This window comes from Pan paniscus, chromosome 13 (assembly GCF_029289425.2).
Source record: "Pan paniscus chromosome 13, NHGRI_mPanPan1-v2.0_pri, whole genome shotgun sequence".
Lineage (NCBI taxonomy): Eukaryota > Metazoa > Chordata > Mammalia > Primates > Hominidae > Pan > Pan paniscus.
This window is the reverse complement of record NC_073262.2, coordinates 77,298,590-77,322,081: the sequence shown is the minus strand read 5'-3', so window position 1 is coordinate 77,322,081 and position 23,492 is coordinate 77,298,590. Positions and strand designations below refer to the sequence as shown.

The window sequence follows — 23,492 nt, the reverse complement described above, 5'->3', positions numbered from 1 at the left end:
CCCAGCCTTCTGATTTTTTAAGTCTAGCTTTTATTCTCAGCCATGTTTGAAAGGAGTTCATGTTCAGTTTCACTAGTGGACAGGACATCGACATTAATGCTGCAGGCCCCTTTTCTGTCACTTAGTTCTGGAGCTTTGAAAACCCTGGGAGCTGATTTTTCCCTTCCCAAGCATGCAGCATTCAAGCCGCTGGCTTGTTCCTGAATTCACTTCTTTACTTTAAATATCTATCACATAAAATTTATTAATTGGAGGTAGTTTTAAGAGGCATGCTATTCTAGACATACATTGATAATTTTACCTACTAAACATCATTCAGAAATTTCAAAGCATTAGTCCAGTATAATACGTTAGAAAATATTCTTGGCATTTTGTTTTATGGTTTTTTACAAAAGACAGATACTTCGCTTAGGCCATAGTTCTTACATAATGATTTTTTTCTTTCAGGAAGAAAAGCAATTATTAGAAGTAGCAATCCAAGATTCCATCAAGCCAGTATAAATTTAGCAGTCTTTCTCCTCATTCTGAGATGTGCATGCTAATGTTGCTAGCTAATATTTAGGATTCAAAATATAGTCTAGCCAGAAAATATTCTGGATTATGTAACAGTGTGTATCAGCTGTCTCTAGGGGGTGTATGTGCATATGTGTATAGTGTAACTGATTGGATGCCTGGGTTAAAGGCACTGAGTAGCTGTCTATTTTGTTTTTACTAGTTCACTGACAAGTCATTAACTGTCTGTATAAAAATTAACCATTCTGATCTTTGGATGGTATTTTTCACACTGAACTGAACATTTGGTGCCCAGTTAAGCCAGGAGTCTCCATAGTATTCCAGTTTCCCCTGAGCACAGCAGCCTCTATGCCCTCATCCACAGCTGTAGATCTGCTCTGCTGGCAAGTAAGAGGAAATAGAACAGCAGGGATAGGTTGGCCATGGGATTCTAAGCAGTTTCCATTTGTGTGTTATTGTTCACATCCCCTCCTTGGTTGGACTTCTTAACTTTAATGTCAAACCTAGAATCTCTTTTTCACAAAAGAGTAGGAATATCTTTTCATTGGAGAATATCTTAAAACCAAAGAAACTGACAGAGGAAAAATGTGATGTAATGTAAATGGAAGCTGGTGGTATGAGTTCCTCTATTTCCTGTTAGTTCTGTTGCTATTTTCTTGACTCTGCTCTTCCTTAGAAGTGTTTCTTAGAGACATTGAGATGTCTTTGCATGAAACTTATTCTGTGAAGTAATTCTTCATTCCCTTTTATTCATTTATTTAGTTTATCACAGTTACATATTGCTATGTAAGAACCACCCTAGAATTTTAGTGGCTTACAACATTAGTCATTTTACTTGCTTGAAATTCTGCACTCTTGGATGGGCTCAGCTGGGCAGCTCTTCTGCTGTTCTTGCCTGTGGTCAGTCTTGTAGTGAGTTATCTGGTCAGGACTCAGCTGGGAAACAGGGATGGCTGGGCTTCTCTCTCCATGTAGAGTCAGGACCCCTTGCCCTTCAAGTGGCCTCTCTATGTGGTCTCTTCAGGGTCTCAACAAGGTCACAGGGCTTCTTACTGGTGGCTAGGATCACAAAAGCACAAGTGGCAGGGTGTCGCTTCTGCAGCATTCTGTTGGTTAAAGCCCAAATTTAATGGAGGGGACCACACAAGATGTAAATACCAGAAGACATGGTTCACTGGAGGCCACCAATGGAATAGATTACCACATAGTCATTCTTCAGTCAACTAATATTTACCAGGTACTGAGCATATAGTAGTGAACAAGCAAACTGTGGCCCCTGCCCTCATAGAGCTTATAGTCTGTGGGGAGCACAACTGAGTGATCAGGAAATTACCACACAGTGTGGTGAGTCTGGGCTGGAAAAACTGTTGGGTGTCTGGGGTGCACTTTGGGAAGGGTACATAACCCAGGCCTGGACTTCTCATGGAAGTATCCAATAGAGGAGTCATCCTGTGGAGATGGTTGAAGAACGTTGCTGGCAGAAGAACAACATGCTCCTAGGCCAAGAGACAAGAAAAACATGGCCCTTTCATGGAACTGAAAGAAGTTTTGTGGTGGTAGAGAGTAGATGTAGAAAGTAGAGCTGTTGGGAGAGGAGCTGTCATACCTAGGGTTTGCAAAATAAAAGGCATGAGAATTAATGAGAATTAAGCAGGGGCCTCATCACATGTTATAAGCTAAGTAAGCCATGTTAAGAACACTGGACTTGATCCCAGTCATGGTGGGAAGAGGATTTTAAGCAGATCCGCCTCTCAGAGTGGTCATAATATTAGTTATAGCATACTAAGAACGGAGGGAGGTGGGCCTGGGACCCGAAGGAAAATGCTACAGAAGGCCGGGCAAGGGAGGGAGGTGGATGGCCAGTGGTATGGATCTCAGGGGATGGATTCCAGAGATACTAAGGAGTAGATCTGCAAGTGTTGGGGATTATGGGGGTGAATACGAGGGAAGGGGCAAGGGTGATCCTCAGATTTCTGGCTTGGGCAGCCAGTGATGGTCTCATCTTGCAATAGGGAACACTGGAAGTGGAACATGGTTGGACCTCATGGAAATGGGCTGGAATACTGAGGAGAGCCAGCGTGGACATACCAAGTTAGATGCCTTTGAATTCAGTGGTCTGCCACAAACCTTTTTCAGGACTAATATGTTGTGAGCCTCTTAGGTGCTTCTTAGCTCTGCTTAGCTTCCTTGCCTCTCACATACTTTGCTCCTTTTTGCTTCTCCCCTGTCCTCTGGTAGAGAAGAGTAGAATGACCAGGTTTGTGGCAGTGGGTCAGAGACGCTGGTGATGCACAGTTCAGGACTGGGGTTGGTGGGTTGCAGAGAGCAGTTCAGGACATAGGGTTGAGAAGTGCAAAGGTGAGAGGAATTGGGGAGCAATTGGAAGATACAGAAGGGAAAAAAACCAAACTAGTCAGAAGAGAGTTAAGAACTGACTGCAGACATAATAAGGGCAAGGAAAGTATGAATCATCTGAGGAGGAAAAAAAAAAAAAGGAATAAAGTAGAAAAGGCAAAGAGAAAGGGGGTTGGTTCCACAAGCTATGGCCTGTAGCACAGAAGACTCTAGAATCTTGTTCTTTTGTGCCTCCTTTTTACATTTGCGTTCAAAAATTAGAAAAGTAAAATAAGCCTTTTTTTCTGAAAGCTTTAATGAATAGAAAGGGGGCCTTCAGACAAGCTTTCTCTTTATATAAAAAAGAAACTGAGCAGTTAATACACAAAGATAAACTCTAGTTTTTAGTGGAAGAAAAGGACTCCTAAGAAAAGAAAGGGACATACAAACAGTTAAAGTGAATGAAAAAGAAATTTAGTAGAACACTTTGTTGTCTATTCCCAAGTGATTTGACAAAGAAATATCTGTAGCCTCAGAGAATGGAGAGAGAGCATGTCTCCATGATCAATTTTTAATAAACATAAATGGTACAATAAATTATGCATGGAAGAATGATATAAAGCATTAAACAATAAAGGATAAATAATTTAAATGATTAAAAACTGCCTCTGTCATATGTTTGATGTATGAGAACTCTATTTGAATTTTCTCTTCAAGGAAGTAGAGGAGGATTTTTAAAGGGGGCTTTTTAAAAATAGATTTACTAAGGGGAGAATCTGTGGTGGTCTACCAGGAGAGGTTGTTGAGTACAGAAATGCCTGCCTCACACAGTCCATGACTTATGCTTTCTCTGATAAATATGTGAGTAGCACCTTGCTGATGGATGGTTTTATGTCAGGTGATCAGTGGCAAAGCACTGCCCATCTTCTAGAAGACTGAGACCTGAACTTTCTTTTCAGGTATCCAGAGAAACTTTGTCAGGGGTCAGAAGTACTGTGAACTCTGTTTCTTTTTTTTTTTTCTTTTTTTTTTTTTTGAGACAGAGGCTTGCTCTGTTGCCCAGGCTGGAGTGCAGTGGCGTGATCTCGGCTCACTGCAAGCTCCGCCTCCCAGGTTCACGCCATTCTCCCGCCTCAGCCTCCCAAATAGCTGGGACTACAGGCACCCGCCACCACGCCCGGCTAATTTTTTTTTTTAGTATTTTTAGTAGAGATGGGTGTTTCACCGTGTTAGCCAGGATGTTCTCGATCTCCTGACCTCATGATCCGCCCGCCTCGGCCTGCCAAAGTGCTGGGATTACAGGTGTGAGCCACCGCACCCGGCCTGAACTCTGTTTCTTATGCAGTCTTAGACTTCCAGGACAGGATTCCTAGGTAAGAGGTACTATCCCCATATATTCACTGACGCAGGTAAGCTCCATTTCTATCCCAAAATTAGAGTAGCTGGGTGGATTACACCCAAAGAAGTGTCAGCAAAGATAGGCCCCTGCTTGTTGGCCACTCACCTTAGGGGAGCCACATTCATCCAGAGCACCATATTGTAACATGGAGTGGTTAACACCATAGGTGTTGGGGGCAGACATACCTCAGTATGAACCTAATCTCTGCCACTTAGTAGCTTTAGGACCTTTTTCAGGTTAATTTAAACTTCCTGAAGCCCAGTTTCCTTATTTGTAAAATGGGCCCAGTAATACCCACCCCAAAGGACTACTGATCATTAAATAAAATACTTAGCACCTGGACATAGTACATTCTCATTATATGTTTGTTATTAGCTACAGAATTATATATTCAATGTTTATTTTCTCATAGAGGAGTGGAAAACAGACCAATCTCATAGAGGAGTGGAAAACAGACCAACAGAACTAGGGCAAAAAACCATAAATCTAGGAAATACCCACCACCTAATCTAAATTAAGGATTATAAGCTATGGTTCAAAGGCCAGTTTTGGAAAATGAAGTGTTTTTTTTTTTTTTAAATGGAATTTACATACCTTAAGGCAAATGTTTCCAGTGAACTTCAGTCCCCAGTACTTCCACTGACTTACCCCAGCCACACTTACTCCTCTGCCAGCCTGGCTGTGGTAGGAGTTTGAGTTTGCCACCTCAAGCCTAATGGTTAGCTCTATAACTTTAAATTATTTCCCCCTAGGGTTCCTAGCTCCTTAAATGCTTTCATTTAACCTTGGGCATCTGATTGCTATATAGCCTTAATGGAGATGGGAAAAATCACCAAAGGAAAATACTAAAGGGCCAAAGATAGACAACAGATTTTCCACCAGTTGTATCCTTTGTTGTTATTCCAAATTAATATTTATGTAACGTCCATGTAGGCATTATATTGCCCTGGGACTGTGGCCTCCCACAATTCAGAAGCTGATTTTCTAGAAATGTAATCACAGACACTTAGTGGCTCATATTCTGTAAGCACACAGGCTTATCATTAAAAATTTCAAGTTCAAAATGTTAGTGCACCAGACAAGAGGCTGAAGATTTACTGTAGGTATTTTAAAACATGATTGTAAATACGTTGACTCTCCTCACAATGAGAGGTGGGCCTGTGGTCCTTCCCCTTAAATGTAATGGGGGAGAGGTTGTGACTACTTTGACCAAGGGAGTACGGCAGAAATGACCCTGTGTAACTTCCAAGGCTAAGACATAAAAAGCTATACTTCTGCCTCGTTCATTGGAAACACTTGCATTTTGAGACTTGAGCCACTACGTAAAAAGTCCAGCTACATGCCATAAAGGCTTCATGTAAGTGCTCTGGATGACAGTCTTGGTTGAGTCTATCCCTTATCCTTCCTAGCCTTCTACCAGGCATCTACATGAAGAAGCCTTCTTGGAAGTAGATTGTCCAGCTCCAGTGTTCTAGCCCCCAGTTCATCAAGTGATCCCAGCTAAGACCACAGATATTATGGAACAGAGAATAGCTGTCTCCACTGTGCCATTTCGGAATTCCTGAGCCAAGAATCTGTGAGGATAATGAAATGGTAGTGGTTTTATCTAGCTGAGTTTTGGGGTCCTTTGGTTATGCAGCAGTAGATAACTGGAGCACTCATCCAATAAAGTTGTCTGGCTTCATAGCTTGGGTAGTTACCATATAACACATCGTTGTGTTTGTAAGATCTTGATTGTGAGAACCACCTGGTTGCATCAAAGTGTGCTGTATTACTGCTAGTTTTTTTCCATACAAGATAAACATTGGGGAGTTCGCTAACCAGTTAACAGATATTTATTGAGCTGGGACCCAGAGTGAAAGGCAACAAAACCAAGCTCTGCTGCAATTTTATAGTGTATTTGAAAAGGTATGTTACTATTGTTTTTCATTTAGCAGTAACTCAGTGTTATCATTCTGAAGTAGAAACAACAACTTTGCTCGGTGATGATGAATTAGTGCATAAAAAAGTACTTTGTTGTTTTTTTTAAAAAAAGATAGTAGTGTTGATTCATGTAAATACTTAATGTAATAATTATTTTAGGTTAATGGATAATGCTACTAGTTTGTGCTACAAAGAGCATTTGCAGAGTAATCTGAGCATATACAAGAAGATGAGGCTGTTAGGGCCTGAGGTAGCTGGTGCTTAAGAAGCAGCTGACCTGAAATGACAGTCTTAGTACTTCCACTTGGAATCAGTTGAGCGGTCTCCACAGATGACTTAGAAGTTTGAACGTCAGGACATTGCAGATCACAGGGCAGATCTCTTCCGAGAAGTTGTGTGGAGAAAACTTTTTATTCTTTCCATTCACTGGTTTAAAAGCCCAACAAGCAATGCGAAAGCCAATTCCCTGTGAATCAAAAGTTGTGTTCCTAGATTAGGGATGGCAAATCCACAGCACGTGTGATGCCAGTCTGTAGGGCTGTCTCTGTAGACATAAGTTTGCCATGGTATTGTTCTCATCCAAGCTGTGCGGTGATCACATGCAGGTTCTCATGGCAGGCACCTGCCTGGGCATTCCTCACTGCCCAGCCTTCTGAAAGAGCTCATGCGCACATTGAATCAGAGCAAGGGTCCCTAGCATAGGGATGAAGAAATAATAGATTGGATGCTTTCTATTTGTCAAAGACTTTCTATCTTATTTAGATACCTGTTTCTCTGTTTAAAATATTGTCAGGAGATGTACTGTTTAATACTAAAAAGGAAACTGAAAAGCTAAAGAGAGTCAATCATCATGGAGAAGAATAGTCAGGATGGTCTTAAGATTCAGTGAAAGTAGAAGATCCAGGAAACAACTCCCATATACAGGAGCTTATAGGAGGAGTAACAAAGGTGGTTTCGTATCCCAGTGTTTGCCTTATAACTGTAAATTACCCAACAGGTTAATTTAGACTGAATCAGCATTTTAAAATTTTGAAGCTCTTACATGTTGTGTGTACACAGAGTGAACTGATCATTTATAAAACTGTCAAACTAAACTGCAGATTTTGAGAATGAGGGATTCCTCTGTTCTCAGTTGCTGGGAGGCAGTCATCTTTCGTTCATTCAGGAAACACCTGCAAGGTGCCAGACCATTTTCCCCACCCAGAAGGAGACAGACATGTAGAGGAGGATTTCTAGTGGACTATACTGGTGCAGTGGTAGAGTAAGGGGGCACAGCTGTACCTGGGAGGGTCTAGAAGGAAGAGGTCCCCTGAACCAAGGCCAAGAGACAAAACACCTCTTTCTGAGGTGCTCACTGCCTTAAGTGTTGACAAAACCCCAAATACTCATCTTTACTTCATCAGCTTGGGATAAGGAGAACTGACATACTGGAGGGGCTACTCAGAAAGAAGGGTGATTTAGAATTTATTTAGCCTTAAGGTCACTGCAGCAGCACAGGTTCTAGTCTGTTATTGTCAGGACTGGAGGAACCATGTGGAGATAAAGTCTTACCTGGTCTAGTTCAGTGAAGTTAAGGTTTACAGTCATGCATAAAGTAGAAATTACGTCTATTCAGAATTATTCTTGATTACTATTTCCTTGGTTGACTTTCAGATTGTTTTGTATTCTTTTATGTGATGGTCAGTCAGGAGTAGCCTTGGGAGAAGACACAGGAGAGGCTCAGGAAAACAACATTTATTGTACTTACGAGTCCTACATATAAAGGCACAGCACACCACATAGGGCCACATGGGAAAGACACCAGGGTTGTCAGGAGGCAGAAAACAGGAACAAGGGGAACATTTAGGCCAGAGCTTTTATTGGGGTTTCCTTGGGAAAGGCAAGGCAGGGCAGGATGAAAGCAGTTTAGGGTTGGCTAGTTTGAATAACTTCAGCAGGCTCTAAACTATAGGGGTGACACCTAGCCCTGGGATGACCAAAGCAGAGGAATATTGTCTCCTGGGGTATATGGGCCAGATAGGGGAGAGCTGACTCTGGATTGATTAGTTTGCATATCAAAAGCATTTTCCTGACTGAACCCTTGTTATCTCTGAAAGTTGGCTAGCCCCAGAAGGAGCAATCTCTCCCCAGCCAGAAAGCTTTTAAAGTTGTCTCAAACATAATAAAACACAGGAAATGTATACGTGTGTGTACCCAATACACAGATGAAGTAGCTAGTTGCCATTTATGGGCTCAGCATCTGAAATACATGTATTTTTAAAGGCTGGAATCACCCCTAGTATGGCCTGATGATGAAAACACTGAGAGTCTTGAAGAAGAACCTGCAGATTCATGTCTGTCATCTCAGGATACTGTGGGGGCACGTTCACTATGAGGAGTGGTGGGGGAAATGGCCATCACTGTTTAAATTACTTTCTTTCTCCTTCTCCCTCAAGCATTAAAAGTTGGATTTATGTAAGTTAAATGTGCCTGTTATGCAAACTGCACAAATGTGAAATGTAATCTCTACATTGGTTGGGAATTCCTAACCGAATTCTTTTTTAATAATTTGCATAGCCCAAGGCAGTCTGTCATTAATGACAAGGGGGAGGGGTTGCTTTGCTTTGTTTGTTTTTGTTTTTATAACCCTAAATCCTTGTTTTTAATCAGGCTAGATGTGTTTTTTAAAAGCTGAATTCTTGCATCTAATTGTACATTCCATAGCACACTGGACTTGGTCACAACCTATTTTCCCCCTGTATATTCTTTGTTGCTTTGGGAGAGATTCATGCCTATAAAACCTAGTTACTAGAAATCTCAGCATGCTTTCATGAATATTACAGTTCATGTTGCTAATTTTCCAATAATAAAAGAAGTAGAGTTTATTAAAAACCATTATCAACTTACTGCAATATTCCATTAACTCCTATTCTCCCTCCACTTGCATCAGTGTTATTAATGCTCCACAGTGCACCAAAGGTTAAAAGGCAGTTTACACAAAATGTTCAGGAGACATGTTTCAGTAAACACACTTATGTTATTAGACACAGAGATGGCTGATCATTTCTGTATGCAGATTTGTCATTGGAAGTTAATTGGTGGATATTATGTTGCTTTTAGTACCTTGCTTATATCATTGAGAAGTATGTGATAGTAATTTAGTAAATAGCACCCTTGTTCTACTTTAGGCACCACCCAGAGCACCAACTTTATTTCTGGAAGTTGATTGAAGGCAAAGAAAATAATAGATGTCACTATACAACGTACAATGTTCCCCATTCATTATGACTGTCACTAATTAATAAAATCTCGAGAGATGTTTCTGTTTTGTAAGTCTGCTTCCTTCACAGAATCGTGTAAGTCAGCCTGTCTGCGGCCATTTCAAAATCTGAATCATAACCCAGAAAAAATGTGACTAACACATGGTTGGATTTGATGTTGCTCAAATGGATGTAACCCACTCTCTAATTGTAACCTGAATAAATCTTGAGACCCCACATGGTCCGGATTCTGCCTGGAGTCTCTTTCAACAAAACATATCCCAATCCCAGAAGCATTGAAGAATAACCTATCTCTTTAATCTAGGTTCTTCTAAAAGGCATGGCTTAAAGGTTTTATGCTTTATGCTACATAAACAGTTTCTCCAAAATTCTTTGTAGCCACCTTTTCCTCTACCTACCTTCATGGCTTCTGCTGAAACCTCTCTTTATCTTTCTTATCTAACATATTTTCTCATTAGCCATGAGGCTTTCCTCATTTTTTTTATCATGGAGATGTAATTCATATGCCGTTTTCCTGCCTTTTTTCTTTTTAAGACAGGGTCCACTTTGGGAGGCCAAGGGGGCACGGATCACGAGGTCAGGAGTTCAAGACTAGCCTGACCAACATGGTGAAACCTCATCTCTACTAAAAATACAAAAATTAGCCAGGCATAGTGGCACGCGCCTGTAATCCCAGCTACTCAGGAGGCTGAGGCAGGAGAATGGCTTGAACCCGGGAGGCAGAGGTTGCCGTGAGCTGAGATCGCGCCATTGCATTCCAGCCTAGGTGACAGAGCAAGACTCAGTCTCAGAAAGAAAAAAAAAAACAGCATCTCACTGTGTCGCCCAGGCTGGAGTACAGTGGTGCAATCATAGTTCACAGCAGCCTCGGACTCCTGGCCTGAAGGGATACTCCAGCCTCAGCCTGCCAGATAGCTAGGACTACAAGTGTGTGACACTGTGCATGGCTAATTAAAAAAAAAAAAAATGTTTTGGAGACAGGATGTCGCTCTGTTGCCCAGGCCAGTCTTGAACTCCTGGTTTAAAGCAATTCTCCTGCCTCAGCTTTCCTCCTTACTTTTGATCAGACACAAATATTCTCACTCTTCCAAATTTAGGAAAGTATGTGCTTCACCACCTCCAGGCTCAAAGTACCCTTAATGGATTTCCTTTCCTGCTTTCTAGCTAGACTGTACCTCTCTGGGATAATCTGCAGCTCTGTTCTGTTTGATTTCTGAATATCCTTTATTTCCTGCATGCAAAACACCCTCAGAAATAAAGTTCATGGCTCTGCGTGGTGGCTCACGCCTGTAGTTTCAGCACTTTGGGAGGCGGAGGTAGGCAGATTGCTTGAGCCCAGGAGTTCGAGACCCACCTAGGCAACATGGCAAAACCCTGTCTCTACTAAAAATACAAAAAATTAGCTGGGTGTGGTGGTGAGTGCCTGTGGTCCCAGCTACTCAGGAGGCTGAGGTGGGATTGCTTGAGCCTGGGAGGTGGAGGTTGCAATGAGCCGAGATTGCACTCCAGCCTGGGCGACAGAATGAGACTCCATCTCAGAAAAAAGAAAGAAAGAAAGTTCTTTGCTTGACTCTGGTTGCCTTTCTTGTGAGAAATTCTAATATAGATTTCCCGAGAATAAAATTTTCCACCTACAATAGTAACAGTAACCACCGTTTATGCGCTGCAGTGGCTAAACTCTTTGCAGCATCACATTTAATACTCACATTGAATAATACTAAAGTTATCTCCATGTTATAGATGAGAAAACTGTGACCCAAAAGAATAAAGCAATTAATTGCAACTAGTAAGTAATGGATTTGGTATTTGAACCCAGGCAGTTTGATTTCAGAATTCTTTCTTTCGGGAGTGATATGAACTTGTTTACCAATTTTGCCCTGTTTGATGTGCTCCTAAATATGGAGGAGAGGGATGCTCCTGAGTAGGAAGAATATACAAATAGATTATTAATTAGGTGTTCTCTTGGTCCCATGTTACATATATGTGAGGAAAACACAAATTCTGAATCAAAGCCACCAATCTCCATAACGAGAGACACCTTACTGTTCAGGATCACTCCTGACACTTTTCGCATGCTGTTGAATTGTTTACATTGCCTATGTTAATCTCTTCACTGTTCTGCCCAAAAGAAAGGAGCACCAAATGTAAGATGGTGTCTTGCTTCTCAGTACTGTCGTTCTGCTACCTCTGTTGTTCTGTATTTATGAGCCTTCTTAAAACTCACCCTGGATGAATGGCAAGGCTTTCCTATGTGTCCCTAGCCAGTCATTTTATGAACAAGGAAATTTGCCATTTTCTTTCAATGTTTTGGTCAACAACAAAGATGAATGTAGGGCCTAATTATTTGGAATTCAATTGCACAACGTTGGAAAGCGCCAGTTTGGTTGTTGGCATCAGGCCCTGTGTTATGCCAAAGAAGAATAACCCCACTAGGTAGGGCTCTAGCTTTGAAGACAGCTGGTCAAAGGGCTTGAGAATTTTGGCTTAGATCACATCACAATGGTATCAACAAGGTACCAGTGTATAGTCTACCAGCAAGAGAACTTTCTTGACCTTTCAACTTCCTTTAGCTGTTCCAAGGGTCAGAAACAGCATTTGCTGGCTTTTTGCAGGATTGTTAATGAGGAGAGGCTTTGCATGACATAATACTCCAAAAATCCCCCAGGGTCATTTTAGAAACAATTGTCCTGGGGTCTGGCTGGACCATTTGACGTACATTGTAAAGCACAGACCATATCTTGCCACAGTTACCTGCCGCACAACTCATGTGGTGTGCATGGGTTTAAATTTCTCTCAGAGACAGAACAACAAGAAGGCAGTTATGGTGTGTACTGGAAATGACACTTGACTTATAGTCAGAAACGGGTTCAAATTCCAATTTTATCACTTATTTACTTATTTGAACAAATCAATTCTTGGAACCTTAATCTCCTCATTGGTAATATAAGAATAATTACATATAATATTTAACTCAAAGAGTTGTTTAAGCTAAATTGATTTTTTTAAACATGTAATATTAAAACAGAAACACTCTTTTAAGTATTTTACCACACTTTCTCGTGGTCCAAACCAAGGTTTCATTTCAGTAAATCGAGTGACTGACAGGTTTACTTGCTATACCTTTATCCCTATTCCTTCCCCTCTACTCTAGGCTTCTCTATGAAAAATCAAATAAGGAATTTTAATGTTAACTTTCATTCAAACACATAAAAAACCACACAACAATATTTGTATTTTATGGCCAGAATTTCCGCCATACCCCTCCAGTGATATCAAAGCTTTAAAAATTGAAAAGTACTTCATTTTTTAAAAGAGAAGAAAAAAAGATTGTGAATTCTTGTTTACTACTGTGCCTCCTGAATTAGACATTAGGAAACTCAGAATTCTAGCCATTCAGCAGGTCTAGCAACATTATTTTCTCAGTTGAGCTCCTCAACTCTTTAGCAATTATGTTTACATTTTTCGTGACATCACCTAATCTAGAACAGATTCCTCAGTTATGATGGCTTTTAGTGACTGGAAATGAGGTAGTAGGAAACCCACCCTGAGAGCCTCCCTTCTACAGATACCTCTGTAGATCTCCAGATTGCCTGCATGTCTCAGAGTCCAAAATTTGTAGAAGCAGTCCCCAGGATGTTTTTGGTTATGTCATAGCCAGTGGGTTCCTTGCTGCCTCTACCCCACACTTACCCACATTATTTGTGAAAGCTGTAGCTTGTCCTCCATATAGGGAGGGGGGTGGGGGAGTGAATATGGATACCTGGCAGCATACCCTTTTAGAAAGATTTCTGATGCCTGTGTAATATTACAACCTCTTATATAATTATTCTTATTAACATGAACCTACCACTACATTTCTCAAAACAACAGAATGACTTTACCAATTAATAGAGTCCTACTATGTAGTTCTCTGATGTTTATGAAGAAAGGTCACATGTATTTGATCTCTTGAAAAAAGTATTAAGTAGGATTTCTAAACCATTACATATTAAAACACATACACAGCTGGGGTGGAGGGTACTATACTAATTAAGAGCATGATCAGTCAGAAAAAGTCTAGAAAAGAGAGGAAAGACAGGAAGAAAATAATATAACTGAACACATGATAAAATTGCAGGAATAAGTTAAACAAAAATAAATGTGACTAGGTTAAATTCTTCTAATAAAATCAGTGACTCTCATTGTTTAAAAAGATAATCTAGCTATATACCATCTTTAGGAGTCATATGTATAGCAAAATAACACAGAAAGGATAAAAAGGGGATAGGTTAGTGAATGCTAACTAACAAAACAAAAATCAGGACAGTAATATTAATATTTAAAAATGTAGGATTGAATGTAAAAAAAATACTAAATGAGACATAGAATAAGAAATACAAATCCAACAAGAGGATTTAACAATAATGAACCTTTATGCACTGAGTATCCTAGCACTGAAAAATCTGTTAAAAATACAAATAAAATAATACAGGCCAGGCATGGTGGCTCACGCATGTAATCCCAGAACTTTGGGAGGCCAAGGTGGGCAGGTCACTTGAGGTCAGAAGTTGGAGACCAGCATAGCCAACATGCAAAACCCGGCTCTACTAAAAATACAAAAATTAGCCAGCTTGGTGTTGCGTGCCTGTAATTCCAGCTACTTGGGAGGCTGAGGCTCGAGAATCGCCTGGACCCAGGAGGCGGAGGTTGCAGTGAGCTGAGATTGCACCACTGCACTCCACCTTAGGTAATGGAGTGAGACTCTGTCTCACACACACACACACAAAATACATATAAATAAAATTTAAAAATTTAAAATACAAATGAAGTTTTTCATCATGATAGTGGGAGACTAACAAAATGCTTTCAATATTTCATCAAGTAGACAAAAATAAATAGGAACAGAATATTTGAATAGCATTTTTCCATTATCATTATTGACTTAACCCAACAAATAGGAAATACACACAATTTTTTAAAAAGATCATGGAGCATTTACAAAAATTGATTAAATACTCAACCACAAAGAAGATGTCCAATTAACAAAAACTAGACATGTATTGGCCGCATATAATAGTATAGTAGCATTGAAAATTAACACAAGATGGTTCCTTCCCCCACCTCCATCTAAGCACTTGGAAATTAAGGTATGATCCTTCTAAATAATCCTTGGGTCAAGAAAACCAGTACTAAAACTATGGACTATTTAAAAGTTAACAATGAGAATATAATGCATCAAAATGTGTGGAGTAGGACTAAAAATACACTTAAATAAGTTAAGGCTTTTATTTAAAAGGACTGGAAAAAATAAGATTGTGACTTAAGAAGCTAATAAAATAAAGCAAAACAAAGTGGGGAAAAGGAAATAAGAAACGTGGAGGAGGTGCCAGGTGCAGTGGCTCACACCTATAATCCCACTGCTTTGGGAGGCTGAGGTAGGAGGATCATTTGAGGGCAGGAGTTCAAGGTTTCCGCAAGCTATGATCATGTCTCTGCACTCCAGCCTGGGCGACAGAGGGAGACCCAGTCTCAACAACAACAACAACAAAAAAGGCCGGGCGCGGTGGCTCATGCCTGTAATCCCAGCACTTTGGGAGGCCGAGGCAGGTGGATCACGAGCTCAAGAGATGGAGACTATCCTGGCTAACACAGTGAAACCCCTTCTCTACTAAAAATACAAAAAAATTAGCCGGGCGTGGTGGTGGGTGCCTGTAGTTCCAGCTACTCGGGAGGCTGAGGCAGGAGAATGGCGCGAACCTGGGAGGCGGAGCTTGCAGTGAGCCGTGATTGCGCCACTGCACTCCAGCCTGGGCGACAGAGTGAGACTCCGTCTCAAAAAGAAAAAAAAAAAAAAAAAAAGGTGGAGGAAGGAAGTAATGAAGATAAAGCAGAAGAAAATTAGAATTTAAAATAAAATAAAATAAAATAAAAATAAAAGAAAATTAGAATTGACAGGAAAGCAAGAATGCAGGGTCCCTAGGAGAGCTGCTGCAGTGAGAATGGAAAGCTGAGATAAGGGGATATTAAACATTGTCCTTGCCCTCCTTGCAGCTTAGGTTTGGTTGAAGTGAAAGGCATGTGCAGAAAATAGAGAATAGGACTGTATTCAATAAAGTGGTCATTTATGAATATAGCAGTTGGTATTCTATCTTGGTATGGTAAATCTGGTATGGTTGGTATGGTAAATCTCTCTATAGCAAAGAGTAGCAGTTAGGCTCTGAGTCTCTGCACCGATAGAACTGAACCTGTATATTGGCTTCAGACTTATCAAGAGACTCTGGAGAGGTTAGTTAACCACGTAAATCTTGATTACTCTGTCTGTAAAGTGGAGATCACAGTACCTACCTCACAGGATTATAATGAGAATTAAATGAAAATATTTATATAAAGCACTTAGCTCAATGTCAAAGCATGTGGCACAGGCTTGGTAAATGGTTGCTGAAAAAAGTCAGTGCACCATCTCTTCCAGTCCCTCCTGGGTACTGGTGAGATGAGTAAGGCACTATCAGTATTTTGGTACACTTTATACAGGAGTGGGACAGTAAATAGTATTTAGAGTAGCCAAGTTCTGCCTACCTGGATGAAAAGATTGGGCATTTTGTCTGTGACCATTTGTAACATATGCCAGTGGGAAATGGTTGAATTAGTCTCTGTCCATTAAAAGAAAAAAGATCAATAAAACATCATGCTCCCAAAATAACAGCAGTTCATTAGCTGGAGAGAAAATCCTGGCCACAGAGAGGGGACTCCTGGTCAGTCCTGCCACTGTGCACTTATTTATCTGTCTCAGTAGGAAAGCAGAAGCAAGGAGACCTTTGGATCTGCCTGCTGACCAGTCAGCACATTTGCTCCTCATCAGCCAGACTGAAACTCCATTCTTGCAACCCCTCAGCATCAATATTAGGTTGCCCAGGCATGATAATGGACTCATGAGGTCTTGGAAAAGTAATGGAGTAAACACAAAAGGAGTCAGTAAACCCAGAAAAGAATTTAACACCTTCCCTCATCCTTCTGCACATGAATATCCAATGTTCCCAGCACCATTTATTGAAGAGAATGTCTCTTACCCAGTATGTGTTCTTGGCACTTTTGTTGAATGGCAGTTGAGTGTAAGTGCATAAATTTATTTCTGGGCTCTATTCTGTTCTATTGGTCTATGTGTCTGTTTTTATTCTAGTACATGCAGTTTTGGTCACTATAGTTTTGCAGTATATTTTGAGGTCAGATATGCCTTCAGCTTTGTTCTTTTTGCTCAGGATTGCTTTTGCTCTTTTTGATCTTTTATGGTTTCATATGAATTTCAGGATTTTTTTCTGTTTCTGTGAAGAATGTCATTGGTATTTTGATAGGGATTGCATTAAACCTGTAGATTGCTTTGGGTAGGTTGGCCATTTTAACAATATTAATTCTTTAAATTTAAATTCTTTAAATTAAAGAATTAAAATTAAAGCGGGGAGGGATAGCATTAGGAGATATACCTTATGTAAATGACGAGTTAATGGGTGCAGCACACCAACATGGCATGTGTATACATATGTAACAAACCTTCACATTGTGCACATGTACTCTAGAACTTAAAGTATAATAATAATAAATAAATACATACATACATAAAAAATAAAAAATCCATGTACATGGGATATCTTTTCATATATTTGTGTCCTCTTCAATTTCTTTCATCAAAGTTTTTTTTTAATTTTATTTTTATTGTACTTTAAGTTTTAGGGTACATGTGCACAATGTGGAGGTTAGTTACATATGTATACATGTGCCATGCTGGTGTGCTGCACCCATTAACTCATCATTTAGCATTACGTATATCTCCTAATGCTATCCCTCCCCCCTCCCCCCACCCCACAACAGTCCCCAGAGTGTGATGTTCCCCTTCCTGTGTCCATGTGTTCTCATTGTTCAATTCCCACCTATGAGTGAGAACATCTTTCATCAAAGTTTTATAGTTTTTAGTGTAGACTTCTTTCACCTTGGTTAGGTTCATTGTTAGGTATCTCTTTTTGTAGCTATTGTAAATAGAATTGTCTTCTTGATTTCTTTTATAGATAGTTCACTATTAGCATATAGAAATGCTACTGATTTTTATGCATTGATTTTGTATCCTGCAACTTTATTGAATTTGTTTATTTGTACTTACAGTTTTTTGGTGGTGTCTTTAGGGTTTTCTATATCTAAGATCATGTCATCTGCAAACAGGGACAATATGATTTTCTCTTTTCCAATTTGGATGCTTCTATTTATTTCTCTTGCCTAATTGCTTTAGATAGGACATGCAGAAGAATGAAACTAGATCCCTACCTTTCATCATATACAAAAATCAACTCAACATAGATTAAAAACATAAGTGTGAAACCTGAAACTGTAAAACTACTAGACAAAACATAGGGAAAATTCTTCTTGACGTTGCTCTGGACAAAGTTTAAAAATAAGACCTCAAACGCATAGGCAACAAAGCCAAAATAGACAAATGGGAATACATCAAGCTAAAAAACTTTTGCACAGCAAAGAAAACTATTCAGAGTGAAGAGATCACCTACCGAATGGGAGAAAATATTTGCAAACCATACATCTGACAAGGGGTTAATATCCAGGCTATATAAGGAACTAATAGCAAAAACAAAAACAAAAACAAAGAAACCAAAAACAAATAGCTTGATTTAAAATAGGCAAAACTGTAATCCCAGCACTTTGGGAGGATGAGATGGGAGGAGCCCAGGAGTTCGAGACCACCCTAGGTGACAAAGTGAGACTCCGTCTCTACAAAAAATTTAAAAATTAGCCAAGCTTGATGATGCATGCCTCTAATCTCAGCTACTCAAGAGGCCAAGGCAGGAGGATCACTTAAGCCTGAGTTTGAGGCTGCAGTGAGCTATGATCATGCCACTAGACTCCATCCTGGGTGACAGAGCAAGACCCTGTCTCAAAAATAAAAGTGAGCAAAAGACCTTAGTAGACATTTCTCAAAAGAAGACATACAAATGTCCAGCATCACTATTCATTAGGGAAATGCAAATCAAAACCACAGTGAGATATACTTCACTCTATTCAGAATGACTATTGTCAAAAGAACAAAAGGAAACAAGTGTTGGGCGAGGATGTGGAGAAAAGGGAATACTTGTCACTGTTGGTGGAACTGTAAACTAGTACAGCCATTATGGAAAATAGTATGGGTCAGGATCTGGAAGAATTCACAAAAAAGAAAAAAGAAACAAATGAACAAAAAAGAAAGGAGTATGGAGATTTCTAAAAAATATTAAAAATAGCATGACCATATGATCCAGCAGTCCCACTACTGGATATATATATCCAAAGGATATGAAATCATTATGTTGAAGAGATATCCGCCCTCCGTGTTTATTGTAGCACTGTTTACAATAGCCAAGATGTGGGAATCTGCGTAAATGTCCAACAAATAAAACGTGGTATATATACACAGTAGAATACTATGCAGGCATAAAAATGAATAAACTCCTGTCATTTGTGACAACATGGATGAACCTGGAGGACATCGTATTAAGTGAAATAAGGCAGACACAGAAAGACAGATAACCACATGCTCTCACCCATATGTGGAATCTTAAAAAAAAAAAGGTTGATATCATAGAAGCAGAGAATAAAACAGATGGTTACTAGAGATTGGGGAGGGAGGGGAAGATGGGGTCAACAGGTACAAAGTTACAATTAGACAGGAGGAGTGAATTCTGGTGCACTCTTGCACAGTAGGGAGGCTATGGTTAATGGTAAAATATTGTATTTTATAAAATAGCCAGGAGAGAGGTGTTTGAATGTTCTCATCATAAATAAATAATAAATGCATGTGTTAATGGATATGCTAACTACCCTGATTGGATCATTATACAATATAGATATGTATCAAAATATCACATTGTACCCCATAAATGTGTACAGTTACAATGTCAATTTAAAAAATAAAATTAAATAGACTCCCCTTTTTAATTTATATCTATCTGTATTTTATCTATATTTAGGACTTGATGAGAATTTGTAGCTTGAGGTAAAGTTAGAATATGTTTGGAGTAGAATGTATCTTGGGATTTTTTAATGTCTGCACATGCTACACATCAAACCACTTTAGTCAAAATATTTGTTCAGTGGGAAAAAAAATCAGTGAAAATAAATTACATCTCTTAGTCCAAACAAAAAGTAATTGACTGATCTATTTCCTCCATTCTCAGAAAACTATCAACTATAAAGGTATAACATCAAATTAATAACAGGTCAGGAGGAAAAAAAGACATGACATTAAATGCACACTTCGATTCCAGGAATGTTAAAAATATGTAGGGGAAAAAACACTACCAGCACAACCATGCATCTTGGGATTAAGCCAGTGCAGAATTTCACTCACTTGGTATTATGGTGGGTTTTTTTTTGTTTTTTGTTTTTTTGAGATGGAGTCTCGCTCCGTCGCCCAGGCTGGAGTGCAGTGGCGCGATCTCGACTCACTGCAAGCTCCGCCTCCCGGGTTCACACCGTTCTCCTGCCTCAGCCTCCCAAGTAGCTGGGACTACAGGCACCCGCCACCATGCCCGGCTCATTTTTTGTATTTTTAGTAGAGACGGGGTTTCACCGTGTTAGCCAGCATGGTCTCGATCTCCTGACCTCGTAATCCACCCGCCTAGGCCTCCCAAAGTGCTGGGATTACAGGCGTGAGCCACTGGAATTATGGTGTTTTGCAGCTGGTAGAGGCCAGGTAGGTAGGACTAATTTTATGAATGTAATTAAACAAAATTTTTTATTAATACATATGAGCAGAACTAATTAAAATTGAAGACACATGTTTTCTTAGGCCCATCAGTTTATTTTTGTATTCTTTTGTCAAAACAAAACAAAAAAAGAAACCAAAATCATAAACAGTTGGGGAGGTACTATACATGGTGAGCCTGGAGCATCTTGTAGTGCTGGAAAGTGAGGAAGTACTTAAAAACAAAAAAGAAAAAAAGATTGATAGGAGTATGTCAAAGGAGCACAGAAACCAATGGTAAGAGCTCCCAGTGGCCAAAGCTGGAACAATTTGAGCAACAGAATAAAGTACTGTTGAATTAAAATGCAAGACATAAAATAAATATCCATTCAGCCATACTGGTATAAATAAATGATTGAATACATTAATAAATATGTAGAAGAGACATCTTCCATGCAGAAGGATTCCAAATAATTTATATAGACACTCTACCCTGAAGGACTTTCTTCCAAAGAGTATGATATGGAAAGGTGGGGATAAGCAGGGAGCAACTTTACAGTGGAGAAAACTGACATGCACTGCGTCAGCCAGGTGATCAAGGGCAACACCAGCAGTATTAAATCATGTAGATAGTACATATATCTGATACGATGTGACTAAAATGGCACTTTATCTGTGTGATCCTCCTCCAAATAACCCATAACCCCAGTCTTACCAAGAGAAAAACACCCATTTGTGTGCCCAATTGTGGTACATTCTACAAAATACCAGACTGGTATTTCTCAAAACTGTTACGATTGTCAAAAACAAGGAAAGCCTGAGAAACCATCACAGCCAAGTGGAGCGTAAGAAACATGACGACTAAATGTAATGTGGAGTCCTGGATGGGCTCCTGCAACAGATAAAGGACAGCAGGTAAGAACTAAGGACATCTGAATAAACTGTGGACTTTAGTTAATAATTATGTATCACTATTGGTTTATTAATTGGTACTTATGTATCATACTAAATTTAAGAAGTTAATAATAGGGGAGACTGGGCGTAGGATTTATGGGAACTCTGTACTGTCTTCTCAGTTTTTCTGTAAATCTGTAACTGTTCTGAAATATAAAGTATATTAAAATTTTTAAATGCCTAACCAGAAAAAAAAATCATGGACAGAAAGCCAGGTTAGGGATTTTCATGGAAAATTATAAAGCATTTTATTAAGGCCTTTAAAAATTCCACACAGAACACGGCTTAAGCAGAACATATGCAGCTGCTTAGTTGAAAAATGGAACTGGCAGCTTAACCCAGAATGTGAGACTTCTAAATACATTCAAATTGAGTCATCATTTTTCATCTATGTAGTATTTTGTTTTTCCAAAGTTCTTACAGTTTCTGACTCCAAGATGGCAAAATTGTACCATTATTCCTATGTTAAAGTTAATGCCATGTCTGCTATAGCTTGGACAGCCATTTTGACTCAACTGTCTAATCTAAATGTCATTTCAATCAGAAAACCAGCCATCAACTGTCAAAATGGTAAAAACAGTTATGTGTGTTTTCAAAGCCAGAAGTGCAATCATGTGGTGAGACTTCAGGGTTTTACTGTTGTCCACAGTTCTGAGTCCCAGGACTGGTTTCCTTACTCGGTATTCTCCCATGGAAAACTTCATCGGGGAATTATAGGGTAATATTTTCAAGACTTGGAATATGTCTACAGTTACCTTTCTAAAAAACAAACAAAAAAATCCATTTAAAAGCATTTTTAAAAAAATAATCATGCCAGGGTAGCCAAATAGAAGCAACTTTGGGGTTTTTGCAGAGTCAAGTCTTATAAATTGTGGAATATTCCCCTTGGTCCAGGAGATCATTTGACTCCCACACACCACCACTTCCTATATCCACAAATTCCAGTATGTTTGGACCCTCCTGATGGCTGAGAGAATCACACACACACAAAAAAACAGAAGGCACCAGTGAGTAGAACAAGAAAGCTAGATATGGTGCCCTTGGGCTTGTTGCTTAGTCCCTGCTCCAGCTCTCCTCCAGCCTCTCTAGCTGTACAGGGCAGAGAGGGTCACAGCCGGCACTCTTCTGGTGCTCTTGTCAGGCCACCATCAGAGCCCCCATGGCCAGGACTCACATGCTGCCAGGAACCCAGCACCATCCTGGAGGAAGATGATGCCCAGCCCTTTCAAGGGAAGCCAAAATGCTGGCATATTTTGGAGGTCAGCAGGAGGGAAATGTCTCCCAGTTATTTAGCCCTGGAAGGCTGAGAATACAGTGGTTTTGTTTTCCGAACCAACAGTTGGGGCACACTGTCTGACAGCATGACCACATGTGAACTTGAGAGAGTCCCAGGAAATTCAGGGTGTGTAGCCATGGTTGCTGCAGGATCCAGAAATATGAACCAAGGCCTGAGTGTGTTCCCTTGATGTTGGTGCCCTCCAGAGAGGAGTGTGGGGACATCCTGGGTGCAGCACTGTCGAGGGCCCTTCCTCAGCTGCCCTGAGGGTGGCAGTCCCAGGGGCTGTCCTAATGACAGCAGAGCACCCAAGCCCCAGGCTCCTCTGTGAGCGCTCTGCCCCTTCTCAGCTGCTGAACTCCAGTCTCAAGATAGGTGACCCTGGGGCTCAAGACTGTCTCTCCCTTCCCCCTTCAGGTTCCTCTGGAGTCAGGAGTGCCTGGAGTCCAGGCATGACTTCCCCCTGGCTTATCTCCTCTTTACCTGTGTCCTGGGAACACCTGAAAGAAGCTGGGGGAGACAATCATTTCTGCAGACACAGGGTTACCCCCATGTGAAGCAAGCAGCAAATTGATCTTATCACATGCCTCTGACCGGTTAGGGAGGCGAGTCAAAGAAGGTGCAGTGAGGAAGTATAATGTCACATGCAACATTTACAGGAAACTGGCTAGAAGACAGCAGGGGAACTCGAGAAGTTGGTTGTTTTCAGCAGATTGAAACAACACAGGTTAGTGCTTTTTGCCCCCTGGAAAACTTTTCGTAGCCACTCTAAAATACCTAATTCTCTTTCCTTGAACTGTCTTTAACGATTTCTTTAATGTGAAGAACTTGCTTTTTGGCTTTGAATGTAAGAGCCAGCGCACAGCTGTTAACTGCACGTTGTTAGAGGAACAAACACTGAGCCATTATGGTGAAAATGAAATTCTCAGAATCTCTTGCTTCCCTGTTTAGAACTTCTCTGCTTCTGAAAGAACAAAACTTCGGATGTTCTTTAAATAACTTATTTCGTGGAATTCAGCTAGGCCTCTTGTCATTTTTACCTGTTAATGTAAATGTGAAACGGGACAGATCAGCCTGTGTTTGCAGACATCTGTGGGGCATTCAAAGGGTGTTAGAAAATACAGAAATACTGTGCAT

General features: G+C 40.1%; 1 protein-coding gene across 2 annotated transcripts in view; it reads left to right on the top strand.

Annotated features, from left to right (window-relative positions):
• WIPF1 (WAS/WASL interacting protein family member 1) overlaps nucleotides 1-23,492 on the top strand; it is a 123,699-nt gene that overhangs the window by 25,402 nt on the left and 74,805 nt on the right. Inside the window, exon 2 of one of the 2 annotated variants that reach the window (XM_055108791.2) lies at nucleotides 22,773-23,082. The exons of the other annotated variant lie outside the window; for it this stretch is intronic. The gene's annotated coding sequence lies outside the window, so the exon portion shown is untranslated. The remainder of the gene's footprint in view (nucleotides 1-22,772; nucleotides 23,083-23,492) is intronic. 2 annotated transcript variants of the gene reach the window in all.